The sequence below is a fragment of the Schistocerca americana genome, chromosome 4 (genome assembly GCF_021461395.2).
Source record: "Schistocerca americana isolate TAMUIC-IGC-003095 chromosome 4, iqSchAmer2.1, whole genome shotgun sequence".
In the NCBI taxonomy this organism is placed as follows: Eukaryota; Metazoa; Arthropoda; class Insecta; order Orthoptera; family Acrididae; genus Schistocerca; species Schistocerca americana.
Window position 1 is genome coordinate 99,673,375 of NC_060122.1, and position 14,099 is coordinate 99,687,473.

General features: G+C 46.2%; 1 pseudogene; it reads right to left on the reverse strand.

Annotated features, from left to right (window-relative positions):
• Nucleotides 1–11,907: 11,907 nt before the first annotated feature.
• LOC124614594 lies at nt 11,908–12,025 on the reverse strand (annotated as a pseudogene).
• Nucleotides 12,026–14,099: the final 2,074 nt, after the last annotated feature.

Below are 14,099 nucleotides of genomic sequence, written 5' to 3' on the forward strand. Positions count from 1 at the left end.
AATTCAGCAAACTGGTGTAGTACTTATGTGGCTGATCTTACACTTTGTTATTATTTAGAGTCAATTGCCACTCTTTGTATGATACAGATATCTTTCCTAAACCTTTTGCAACTGGTTTTGATCATCCGTCAACTTCACAAGATTGTAAGCGACAGCATTCTCTGCAAACAGTCTAAAAGGGTTGCTCAAATTGTCTCCTAAATCGTTTAGATACATGAGGAAAACAGCAGAGGAACGCTAGATTTCACTTCAGGTGTATTCGATGACTTCTCGTCAGTTACCAACAGCTGTGGCTTTCCAGCCGGCCAGAGTGGTCGAGCGGGTCTAGGTGCTACAGTGTGGAACCGCGCGACCGCTACGTTCGCAGGTTCGAATCCTGCCTCGGGCATGGATGTGTGTGATATCCTTAGGTTAGTTAGGTTTAAGTAGTTCTAAGTTCTAGGGGACTAATGACCTCAGCAGTTAAGTCCCATAGTTCTCAGAGCCATTTTGTAGCCTTCCTCACAGCAAATCACGAATGCAGTCGCACAACTGCGGCGAATCTCCATAGGCACGCAATTTGGAGTTACCTGTAGGTAAAGCACGGATCAGACTTCAGTTCATTGGCCGGTTACTGGGAAAATGGAGTCGATCTACAAAGGAGACCGCCTACAAATCACTTGTGTGTTCCGTCTTAGAATATTGCTCAAGTATGTGGGCTTGTACCAGATGGAAGTAACAGGGTATGTGGAACGCATACAGATGTGAGAGGCACGTGTGATCACAGGTTTGTTTGACTCGAGGGGGAACGTCACGGAAATATTGAAGAACCTCAATTGGCACACTCTTGGAGATACTTTCAAAATGTTGAGAACCAATATGAAGTGGGAAATGCAGAGATATTCTTCAGCGCCACACTTATCGAACCCGTTGTGCTCGTGAAGACAAAATTATACCACTTAACAGCAGATACACAGAGACATTTAAGTAGACTTCTTTCCCATTCGCTACAAACGGGAAGAAACACTGACAAATGTGTGGTGTCACCGCCAGACACCACACTTGTTGGGTGGTAGCCTTTAAATCGGCCGCGGTCCGTTAGTATACGTCGGACCCGCGTGTCGCCACTATCAGTGATTGCAGACCGAGCGCCGCCACATGGCAGGTCTAGAGACACGTCCTAGCACTCGCCCCAGTTGTACAGCCGACTTTGCCAGCGATGGTTCACTGACAAATTACGCTCTCATTTGCCGAGACGATAGTTAGCATAGCCCTCAGCTACGTCATTTGCTACGACCTAGCAAGGCGCCATTATCAATTGCTATTTATCCTGTGATGCATGTACCGTCAGACCGATGTTCACCAATTATGGATTAAAGTTAAGTATTCCAGAAGCTACGTACCTATTTTGCTAGTCTCTATTCCTTTAACTGTTCCAGACCTCACGCCAGCCTGCGTGAGCTTAAACGCGTGCCTTTCGGCTTCCTCTCATAGTAGCTTGGCTGTCTTGCCAAGTCACAACAAAATAGTAGCATGTTTATGTCTGCAATGCACTTCAGACTGGTTTGCGAAGCACATGTGCAGGCGCAGGAGGATCCACAAACGGATGCCACAGACGAAATCTCTCCGTTACAGAGCTATACTGTACCTTTGTATATAGGCCCTCTACCGTCCCTTATCTAAACTGAAGCCTGTGCTGTCGAAAAGGGCAGGAAAAAAAAAAGAGAGAGAGGGAGAGTGAGAGAGAGAGAGAGAGAGAGAGAGAGAGAGAGAGTGGACCAACCAGATACGAGGCATACATGTCAGGAGAGAGAGAGAGAGACATTCCTCTTAATAGAGTAGTGTTTAATCTTAGCAGGCATTGTGGACTGTTCTGCTTGTCAGTCCACAGCACATGCAGAGACCAAATACGACTGTGTAAAGAAGTATGTATATTTATCTAAAATGTTTTTGTATTGCCATTTTTGCCTGATGATGAGGGATTCGTCGAAAGGTGTTGCAATATATTTGAAAAAGTTGCTAAAGCTCTTTTTCTCTGGCCTCGTCCTATATCTTCGCAGTGTCGCCTTGTTAATCCGGATTGGATTTGACAGTGTTAGTGACACAATGTGAACGTCATCTGTGTGCATCTAGATTTATCTCATGTGAAACATTTTCGAAATGTTTGCGAATCGTGCAGTGAAGGCTGATATGGGTACCAGTCCAATATTCACCTAGTCAGGTGTGGGAAAGCACCTGGAAACCGCATGGAGGCTGGCAGATTCGATACAGGGTCGACACTACATCCCGTATCCATGAAGCAGCGTGCTAAGGCACGCGACTATCCAGGCGGAAAAGCAAGTTGATAGATACTAATAATAATAGTACTTTAGTATGCGTCAGTGGCTTAGTAACTGGGAAAAAAACCGTGTTTATATACAGGGTGTCCATAAAGTCCCTATACAACATCACAATTTTATTACAACGGCAGTTGTTGAAATACTTCAACAACATTTCTTCTATTGTAATCAGTGTTTATAAAAGTCTTTTTGTCAGTGTTTCATAGACCTCTATATGGGTGCCTTTAGTTGCACTAAGCACATCAAGACGGTACTCGATTTCTTGCTATGTTTGCTGTAGCATAGCGTCATCAATGGTGGCAATGGCATTACGAATCCTTTGCTTCAAGGCAGTAATATCCCGTAGCTGTTTTGATACACGATATCTTTTACATAACCGCACAAAAAAGTCCAAAGGAGTAATAATATCTGGCGAACGCGGTGGCCAAGGAGTTGCCCGATCCCTCCCAATCCATCTGCCTGGAAATGTTTAATTGAGGAACCGACGAACATGCAGTCCCCAATGTGGTGGTGCACCATCTAGCTGAAAATGATAGTTGGTTGTAAATCATTCAGTTGTGGTGCTACATATTCGGTTAGAAGGTCGAGGTAAACATCTGCAGTAATTGTTGACTCTTTGAAGAAAAATGGACCAATTATTCAGTTACACATGATTTCACACTCCATATTCACTTTTGGACTATCCCAGTGAAGCTCCCTAGTCACATGAGGTTGTTCAGATCCCCACAGTCTCACATTGTGTGTGTTTAATGTCCCAGAAACATGAAAAGTTGCCGCGTCACTTAAACAATCTCGCTTAAGGAATGCTTCATCCTACAAAAGGCGTTCCAACATGTTGAGTGCAAACTCTGTCCGTTTTGGCTTGTCATTTGGCTCGAGTGTCTGTTAACAGTTGCACTTTGTAAGCGTACAACCGTAAGTTCTTGTGGAGGCCCTTATGCACAGTTGAACGTGGTAGTAGCAACTGTCTGGCAGCAGTGCGGGCGGACTTCGTAGGTGAACGAGTGAAGATGCTTAAAACGCGATCGACGATTTCTTCGAATTTTCTTGGTCGCCCGCTCTTCCCCTAATCCAACACTGTCCCTGTCTCCATAAATTTTGTGTGCCATGCACGGGTTGAAGGGCGCGATGGTGGATCTCTTCTATACTTCGTTGTGAAGTTTCGTTGAGTCTGAACATCCGATTTTGTCTCATTAAGCCAGGACACACATTGTGCCTTCTCTTGAGGAGTTGCCATTTTATAGAGGTTCAGTTCCTTCCATCAACAGAGTATCTGAAATAAAAATCTTAGTATATATAAAAACTTCAGTAAACAGTGATTACAATAAAGAAATTTACTTAAAATATTTCAACAACTGCCGTTGTAATAAAATTTCGAAGATGTAAAGAGACTTTATGGACATCCTGTATTTTCATTAACAGTAATGGCGGAATAACAGGCATTATGGCTTTAAATCAATTTATAACTTATCTGAAAACAATTAAGGATCCTTTCTCCACAGTACACCCTCGACTCTAAAACTCTGAGGCAGCCTAGGAAATAACCGCAGGCTTTGCTTTCGAAGAATCGGCGTCTTCCGCAGTTTACACGTCTGCCAACAGTGCGAGGTGCGTCGCGTGGCCGCTCGTAGCTGCCAACAGCCACGGCCAGGAGACGGAGATCCGGCCAACAGGTAGCCGTGGCACCACAAAAGACGCGCCGGCCCCGGCAGGTAGATGAGGACAAAGGGCCACTGACAGACAGGGCCGCGACACGGGAACTCACTCGGCGGCGGCCGTTGTCAGCGGTGGCGAAACGGCCCGCATTCCTCGCTGTCAGCTGGTGCACCTGCACTGCCAACAGGTAAACACAGGCGGCGAGCCGACCCGTAAAGCCGCCTGCGCCTCCGGAACGCACGACTGAACAGCCGTAGCTTCTTCCTGAAAGTTTTGTCTGTACACATCAATAATAAAAATTACTTTTGAACACATCATGGGAGTGACAGTGATCAATGTTTTACAAATATTTACTATCAAAAACAGTCTTGATCACAATTTATTATTTATTACGGTGACCGGTTTCGACCACGACTGTGGTCATCTTCAGACCTACAAGTCGTATACAAAGCTTTAATTAGAGGGCTACATACATTAAAGAAAATACATGAAGTTATAAAGCTATAAAACGGAGAATTACTAATTAGTGCCGGCCGGAGTGGTCGAGCGGTTCTAGGCGCTACAGTCTGGAACCGCGCGACCGCTACGGTCGCAGGTTCGAATCCTTTATCGAAGTCGGAAACATGAACGTATGCATTTCTCCTCCTTACACGAGGCATCACAACAACGTTTCAACAGGCAACGCCGGTCAACTACTGATTGTGTATGAGAAATCGGTTGGAAACTTTCCTCATGTCAGCACGTTGTAGGTGTCACCACCGGCGCCAACCTTGTGTGAATCCTCTGAAAAGCTAATCATTTGCATATCACAGCATCTTCTTCCTGTCAGTTAAATTTCGCGTCTGTAGCACGTCATCTTCGTGGTGTAGCAATTTTAATGGGCAGTAGTGTATATTTGGCTGGAAACTGAAATTTTGAGACCATGGCTGTGTACAAAATACAAGCTGATTCTTGCAGAGAAGACAATAATAACCAACCATTGTCAACAATGGTTCTCATTTACACAAGTAGCGCTGTTGGCGGTTTCGAAGCGACAGGTTCTGTAGTATCGTAACCAGTCGATACCATAGAGGGGGCAATCGTTCGAGGCTCCGAGGTTGACGCCAGAGCTTCGACCGTTTCCGACAGCCAGCTCGGCCACAGTCGAAATCGTGCGAGTTCTTACCAAGTCCTGGCAGAGTTGTATGGCTCCAGAATAGAGTCTTAGTGCAGATGTAATTTTCTCCACAAAAGTTATACCTTCGAACTCGCCTCCAGACTGATGTTTATTGTGAACAATTAAAGCGTTCAGTTTGTGTCAGCATTTTCGGAGGATTTGCATTTGGATTTCAACGCGGAGTCATTGTACAAAAGTTGAGTGTAATAATAACTTTTATTCTCAGTGACTGTGTCCTCTGAATTCTTTTGATTTCTGCCACAGAACCTACGCACTATCCCGACTGGTCATTGTACTTTGGCGACCAAATTTTCTTCTTCACTTCAGGTTCATCTTCAGACGGCTGTTCAATTATAGATTGTGTCTGCTATTGTTTGCGTCAGTATTCGTCTGTTTTCCCCCTCGTGGCGCTTTTCCATCCTGCGTTTTTTCCCGTTTTGTTGCGTCATATAATATCAGCGTGTACACTACAATCAAAACAACTATCCGCTATTTGCCCGTCCTCTGTCTAATTCACGAGATAATTACAGAAACTGTCAACAGATGTCCATACGATCGTGTTCCGTACGGAAGATGGCATTTCACTCAAAGGAAAACCACTCCAATGATGACATCAGGTCACCTATCAAACGGAGCAGTGTTTTACGGGTAGTCCCACATCCACAGTCGCTGGGTACACAGTCACAGACAGTGCAGTATGGTACAGAGAAGACGCCTGTCAGACCCGCTGCAGGTGTAGGGCCATAGGATGATTGGAAGCAAGACAGTCTCAAACTTATGTGGCCCGATGGGTTAATGCGAATCGTTGTGTTGTTTATAGAGATCGGAACTGTATCCCAAAGATCAAGGCAGGGCCGACCACGTGTGCTATCAGAAACAAAGGGCCGTTATTTGGCTGGAAGGGCACGACGGTACCGCGTTAGTACTGCACGGCCACTGGCATCTGACCTCGCAACATCCAGTGGACGTGTTGTATCGAGCCAAACGGTGTGCAGAAGGCTTCAGCAGAGTGGCTTTTACTGTCGGAGACCTACTGTGTGTGTACCTCTGACGCGTCTTCACAGAAGGGAAGTCATCAACATGCCCCTTAGACACTCCAACAAGAAGCAATTTTGTTTTCACAGATGAGTCCCAATTTAGTCTGGAGAGTGATTATTGACGGATTCGCATTTTGAGGGAACGTCTAACACGATTGCAGGACCCAAACATTGTGGAAAGAGACCGAGATCCAGGAGGATCCCTAAAGGCAGGGACAAAGAATCCACTGAAATTTTTTTAAGTGCATTATCTGAAAACTACCTTGAGCAGTTAAACAGAGAACCGACTCGAGGCGATATTAGACCTTCTGGTGACAAACAGACCCGAGCTATTTGAAACAGTTAACGCAGAACAGGGAATCAGCGATCATAAAGCGGTTACTGCATCGATGATTTGAGCAGTAAATAGTAATATTTAAAAAGGTTGGAAGATTTTACTGTTTAGCAAAAGTGACAAAAAGCAGATTTTAGAGTACTTGACGGCGTAACACAGAAGTTTTGTCTCAAGTACAGATAGTGTTGAGGATCAGTGGACAAAGTTCAAAACCATCGTACAATATGCATTAGATGAGTATGTGCCAAGCAAGATCGTAAGAGATGGAAAAGAGCCACCGTCGTACAACAAGCAAGTTAGAAAACTGATGCGGAAGCAAAGGGAACTTCACAGCAAACATAAACATAGCCAAAGCCTTGCAGACAAACAAAAATTACGCGTAGCGAAATGTAGTGTGAGGAGGGCTATGCGAGAGGCGTTCAATGAATTCGAAAGTAAAGTTCTATGTACTGACTTGGCAGAAAATCCTAAGAAATTTTGGTCTTATGTCAAAGCGGTAGGTGGATCAAAACAAAATGTCCAGACACTCTGTGACCAAAATGGTACTGAAACAGAGGATGACAGACTAAAGGCCGAAATACTAAATGTCTTTTTCCAAGCTGTTTCACAGAGGAAGACTGTACTGTAATTCCTTCTCTATATTGTCGCGCAGATGACAAAATGATAGCCCGCATCTCGTGGTCGTGCGGTAGCGTTCTCGCTTCCCACGCCCGTGTTCCCGGGTTCGATTCCCGGCGGGGTTAGGGATTTTCTCTGCCTCGTGATGGCTGGGTGTTGTGTGATGTCCTTAGGTTAGTTAGGTTTAAGTAGTTCTAAGTTCTAGGGGACTGATGACCATAGATGTTAAGTCCCATAGTGCTCAGAGCCATTTGAACCATTTGACAAAATGATAGATATCGAAATAGATGACAGAGGGATAGAACAACAATTAAAATCGCTCAAAAGAGGAAAGGCCGCTGGACCTGATGGGATACCAGTTCGATTTTACACAGAGTACGCGAAGAAACTTGCCCCCTTCTTGCAGCGGTGTACCGTAGGTCTCCAGAAGAGCGTAGCGTTCCAAAAGATTGGAAAAGGGCACAGGTCATCCCCGTTTTCAAGAAGGGACGTCACAAAGATGTGCAGAACTATAGACCTATATCTCTAACGTCGATCAGTTGTAGAATTTTGGAACACGTATTATGTTCGAGTATAAAGACTTTCTGGAGACTAGAAATCTACTCTGTAGGAATCAGCATGGGTTTCGAAAAAGACGATCGTGTGAAACCCAGCTCGCGCTATTCGTCCACGAGGCTCAGATGGCCATAGACACGAGTTCCCAGGCGTTTGATACAGTTCTCCACAGTCGTTTAATGAACAAAATAAGAGGATATGGACTATCAGACCAATTGTGTGATTGCATTGAAGAGTTCCTATATAACAGAACACAGCATGTCACACTCAATGGAGAGAAGTCTTCCGAAGTAAGAGTGATTTCAGGTGTGCCGCAGGGGAGTGTCGTAGGACCGTTGCTATTCACAATATAGACAAATGACCTTGTAGATAACATCGGAAGTTCACTGAGGCTTTTTGCGGATGATACTGTAGTATATCGAGAGGTTGTAACAATGGAAAATTGTACTGAAATGCAGGAGGATCTCCAACGAATTGACGCGTGGTCCAGGGAATGGCAATTGAATCTCAATGTAGACAAGTGTAATGTGCTGCGAATACATAGAAAGAAAGGTCCCTTATCATTTAGCTACAATATAGCAGGTCAGCAACTGGAAGCAGTTAATTGCAGTTGTAACAATGGAAAGTTGTACTGAAATGCAGGAGGAGCTGCAGCGAATTGACGCTTGGTGCAGGGAATGGCAATTGAATCTCAATGTAGACAAGTGTAATGTGCTGCGAATACATAGAAAGAAAGGTCCCTTATCATTTAGCTACAATATAGCAGGTCAACTACTGGAAGCAGTTAATTCCATAAATTATCTTGGAGTAGGCATTAGGAGTGATTAAAATGGAATGACCATATAAAATTAATCGTCGGTAAAGCAGATGCCAGACTGAGATTCATTGGAAGAATCATAAGGAAATGCAATCTGAAAACAGAGGAAGTAGGTTACAGTACACTTGTTCGCCCACTGCTTGAATACTGCTCACCGGTGTGGGATCCGTACCAGATGGGGTTGATAGAAGATATAGAAAGATCCAACGGAGAGCAGCGCGCTTCGTTACAGGATGATTTAGTAATCGCGAAAGCGTTACGGACATGATAGATAAACTCCAGTGGAAGACTCTGCAGGAGAGACGCTCAGTAGCTCAGTACGGGCTTTTGTTGAAGTTTCGAGAACATACCTTCACCGAGGAATCAAGCAGTATATTGCTCCCTACTACGTATATCTCGCAAAGAGACCATGAGGATAAAATCAGAGAGATTAGAGCCCACACAGAGGCATACCGACAATCTTTCTTGCCACGAACAACACGAGACTGGAATAGAAGGGAGAACCGATAGAGGTACTCAAGGTACCCTCCACCACACGCCGTCAGGTGGCTTGCGGAGTGTGGATGTAGGTGTAGATATAGAAGGTGTGAGCAGGGATTATGTTTAACACTCGAATCCCTTTTCATGAAATTGTACACGTCAATCGGCAAGGTTTAAAGGTTGTCAGGCATTGTGACGAGATCTCGGGACCTAACGTGGAGTTGTTGCGAGGTGCTGTGGGGCCAGACGTCATACTGATGGACGATTAAGCTCGACCTCATAGAGTACTGGTGGTTGATGTTTTCTTGAAAATGGAAGATATAGCATGCGTGGCGTGACCTGCTCGCTCTCCAGATTTGAATCCCATAGAGCATGTCTGAGACGCACCAGGAAGACGGCTTGCATCCACCAACCACCCTCCAAGGCTGAGAGCAGCTCTGCAGGAAGGATGGGCGTTATTGCCTCAACATGAGACTGATGATATCGTTCACAGCATGCTCCGTCCTTGTCAGGCCTCTATTGCTGCTAGTGGTGGTCACATCCCATACTGAGCATATTAACCAGTTGTCAGAATGTGTGTGCAAGTCAGTTTAGTTGGAAAACATGAAGAACGTTTTTGTCTACTGTTGTGAATGTTGCAATTGTTTGCTTTCTCGTATTCTTTACATTGTTCCTATTTTACTACTCCACCTGTTTATACTGTTTTGTGACAAAATAAACGCAACCTTGCTGAATATACGTTTGTTGCTTTAATTTTGGACATTTCCCATATCGGAATCGAACTCTGAACTAAGATCTACGAGTTCAGCCATTGTTTTACGACAAACACTCCGTGACGCTGGCTGAGCAACCTTCTTTCAAGTCGCGGCGCAGGCCCATTCTGCATCGTGCAGCTTCTTTTCCTTCGCTGTACTGCTGTAACCTAACCTGCATCACATGTGTCCCCATATGAGTCTGATCTAAGAGTGTCGGTATTGGCTGTCCGAGGAAGGCGCATATGCTCCTCCAGCTGCTTGTAGATTACAAAAGCCTACAGATTCATCTTGGGTCACTGTGCCGACGCGCAGCCACTGCAATTCAATATGGATAGTCGCAACACTACCGCTAGCTTTGACTGTCCACTGCGATGACAATGCGCCGAGTTGGTATCGAGTTGAACTGTTGACTGCGGTATATGCTCGTCTTGCATTGTAAAGGTTATATTGACGTGTAAAATTGTTTCTATACAGCGTAACTTCTGTAGCTCTTTAGATCGTGAAAACAACAGCAAGAAGACACTGCATAGGTCAGTTCAACGTTTCTTTAGAGCCTTGAGAGGTCACCAAGTTTGAGAAACCTAATATGAAACCGCTAGGAGAAATATGGAGGAGAAATTTAGAGTTCGGGCAGTAAAAACAAAAAAATTGAGTTTTACCAACGACACTACAATTCTGTCCATGGCAGTAAAGGACTTGGAGGAATAGTTTAATCTAATGGATAGCATCTTGAAAACACGATAAAACGAACACTAAGAAAAATAAAAGAAGGGTAATGGAACGTTGTCGAATAAGGCGATCTTGAAGTAACTGGCGCCGGCCGGGGTGGCCGAGCGTTCCTAAGCGCTACAGTCTGGAACCGCGCGACCGCTACGGTTGCAGGTTCGAATCCTGCCTCGGGGATGGATGTTTGTGATGTCCTTAGGTTAGTTAGGTTTAAGTAGTTCTAAGTTCTAGGGGACTGATGACCTAAGAAGTTAAGTCCCATAGTGCTGAGAGCCATTTGAACCATTTTTGAAGTAACTGGGCCGGCCGGAGTGGCCCAGCGGTTCTAGGCGCTACAGTCTGGAGCCGCGCGACCGCTACGGTCGCAGGTTCGAATCCTGCCTCTGGCATGAATGTATGTGATGTCCTTAGATTAGTTAGGTTTAAGTAGTTCTAAGTTCTAGGGGACTGATGACCTCAGAAGTTAAGTCCCATAGTGATTAGAGACATTTGATCCAAGTAACTGGAGTAGGAAATGACACACTGAAAATCGTTTTGTTGTTTGAACAACAAACTCACTGATGATGGCTGACGTACAAAGAATATAAAAGGTAGACCTGCAACAGCAAAAAAAGGAATTTCCGAAAAAGGGAAATTTTTTAACACAGAAAAATAAAAAACAACTCTGTGCTCCGGAGGTCGGCAACTGCGGTAATACATCTTGCAAAAAGAACGCAGCTGTACGATAATCTTTCATGGGACACGACCGGTTTCGTGGCCTACAGCCACATCCTCAGGTGCACATAATACTTTAATTCGTTAAACACTTCGGTGTAGGGAAAAGGGGAGACCCAACCTTCACTGATAAAACGGCGCTGCTCGCCAGATACAGATAGCAAGTTAGAAAGCGGCCGACTGGTGCCACAATAAAAGCGACTAAGGACAAATACTGTCCAGCACATCCTTGTGGCAGGCGCCGCGAACAGTAACAACATACCAGCCACACTCGCTCGTGTCCCATGACGGATTAGGACGACATAGACCCCCCCAACTCCGCGAGTGAACAAAATGCCTATTCCGGTCGGGAATCGAACCTGCGATCCCATGAACTAGAATTAACGACACTGACCACTTTTTTTTGTCTTCCTTCTTCAGATCAGTTTCTTCGTCGTGTTTTCTTTAGTGGTTCAATGTGGCTGTCACATATCGATTTTCATTTTCCTTCGATGATAACTTAGTTTTTCATTAAAAAAAGTTAAAACAAGACTCCACCCCAACAAGCCACGAAGGCCCAACGGTACCGACCGGCCGCCGTGTCATCCTCATCCCCCACAAGCGTCACGGGGTGCGGATATGTAGGGTCATGTGGTCAGCACGCCGCTCTCCCGGCCGTACGTCAGTTAACGAGACCGGAGCCGCTGCTGCTCAGTCAAATAGCTCCTCACTTTGCCTCACAAGGGCTGAGTGCACACTGCTTTCCAACAGCGCCTGGCAGACCGGATGGTCACCCATCCAAGTGCTAGCCCAGCCCGACAGCGCTTAACTTCGGTGGTCTGACGGGAAACGGTGTTACCACTGTGGCAAGGCCGTTGGCTCAGTTTTTCATTACAGAGGGTGATCAGACCTGTAACAGGTCAGGCTGAGCTACCGTCCCGACACCGAGCGAAGAAAATATCCGCTCCAGTTTGGAATCGAACCACAGACATCATGAACTGGAACCAGTAACACTAACACGAAACACTGTAGAGAGAGACCAAGCTTTAGGACAGTGAGCAATCTCAAATGGATGTAGGTTGCAGTAGTTATTCAGAGTGCTACACCCAACCAGTCTTCTGACTTAGTACCATAACTACACCATTCTAACTAGAACTGTTGATATTTTTGAAAATATCGTATGTCTGATACATCGATATACAATATATATAACGTTATCGGCCTTTGATATATAGAAGTATCGATATATCTACAACAGAGTATCGATGTACAGGCCTATGAAAATATCGGCTGCACATGGTAAATATACTGCCGGTTTTAGAGCTGTATACTTAAGTACCGATTTACACTCCTGGAAATGGAGAAAAGAACACATTGACACCGGTGTGTCAGACCCACCATACTTGCTCCGGACACTGCGAGAGGGCTGTACAAGCAATGATCACACGCACGGCACAGCGGACACACCAGGAACCGCGGTGTTGGCCGTCGAATGGCGCTAGCTGCGCAGCATTTGTGCACCGCCGCCGTCAGTGTCAGCCAGTTTGCCGTGGCATACGGAGCTCCATCGCAGTCTTTAACACTGGCAGCATGCCGCGACAGCGTGGACGTGAACCGTATGTGCAGTTGACGGACTTTGAGCGAGGGCGTATAGTGGGCATGCGGGAGGCCGGGTGGACGTACCGCCGAATTGCTCAACACGTGGGGCGTGAGGTCTCCACAGTACATCGATGTTGTCGCCAGTGGTCGGCGGAAGGTGCACGTGCCCGTCGACCTGGGACCGGACCGCAGCGACGCACGGATGCACGCCAAGACCGTAGGATCCTATGCAGTGCCGTAGGGGACCGCACCGCCACTTCCCAGCAAATTAGGGACACTGTTGCTCCTGGGGTATCGGCGAGGACCATTCGCAACCGTCTCCATGAAGCTGGGCTACGGTCCCGCACACCGTTAGGCCGTCTTCCGCTCACACCCCAACATCGTGCACCCCGCCTCCAGTGGTGTCGCGACAGGCGTGAATGGAGGGACGAATGGAGACGTGTCGTCTTCAGCGATGAGAGTCGCTTCTGCCTTGGTGCCAATGATGGTCGTATGCGTGTTTGGCGCCGTGCAGGTGAGCGCCACAATCAGGACTGCATACGACCGAGGCACACAGGGCCAACACCCGGCATCATGGTGTGGGGAGCGATCTCCTACACTGGCCGTACACCACTGGTACATCCAAACCGTCATCGAACCCATCGTTCTACCATTCCTAGACCGGCAAAGGAACTTGCTGTTCCAACAGGACAATGCACGTCCGCATGTATCCCGTGCCACCCAACGTGCTCTAGAAGGTGTAAGTCAACTACCCTGGCCAGCAAGATCTCCGAATCTGTCCCCCATTGAGCATGTTTGGCACTGGATGAAGCGTCGTCTCACGCGGTCTGCACGTCCAGCACGAACGCTGGTCCAACTGAGGCGCCAGGTGGAAATGGCATGGCAAGCCGTTCCACAGGACTACATCCAGCATCTCTACGATCGTCTCCATGGGAGAATAGCAGCCTGCATTGCTGCGAAAGGAGGATATACACTGTACTAGTGCCGACATTGTGCATGCTCTGTTGCCTGTGTCTATGTGCCTGTGGTTCTGTCAGTGTGATCATGTGATGTATCTGACCCCAGGAATGTGTCAATAAAGTTTCCCCTTCCTGGGACAATGAATTCACGGTGTTCTTATTTCAATTTCCAGGAGTGTATTATTAGGTATTCTGTAGATCAACAAGCTAGCAGCCTGCTTATCACCTTAGAGCAAGAACTGAAAGAAAAGCGACGCCCGTTCACGCTTGGCAATAACCACTTTGCTAACAATGGTGACTGCATGTCGTTCTGTTTCGTCATACATCGGATTTGCGTGGAACACTTCATGTCGACATTCCTATTTTTAATTTCAGCCAACGCCAGCGAACTAGCAT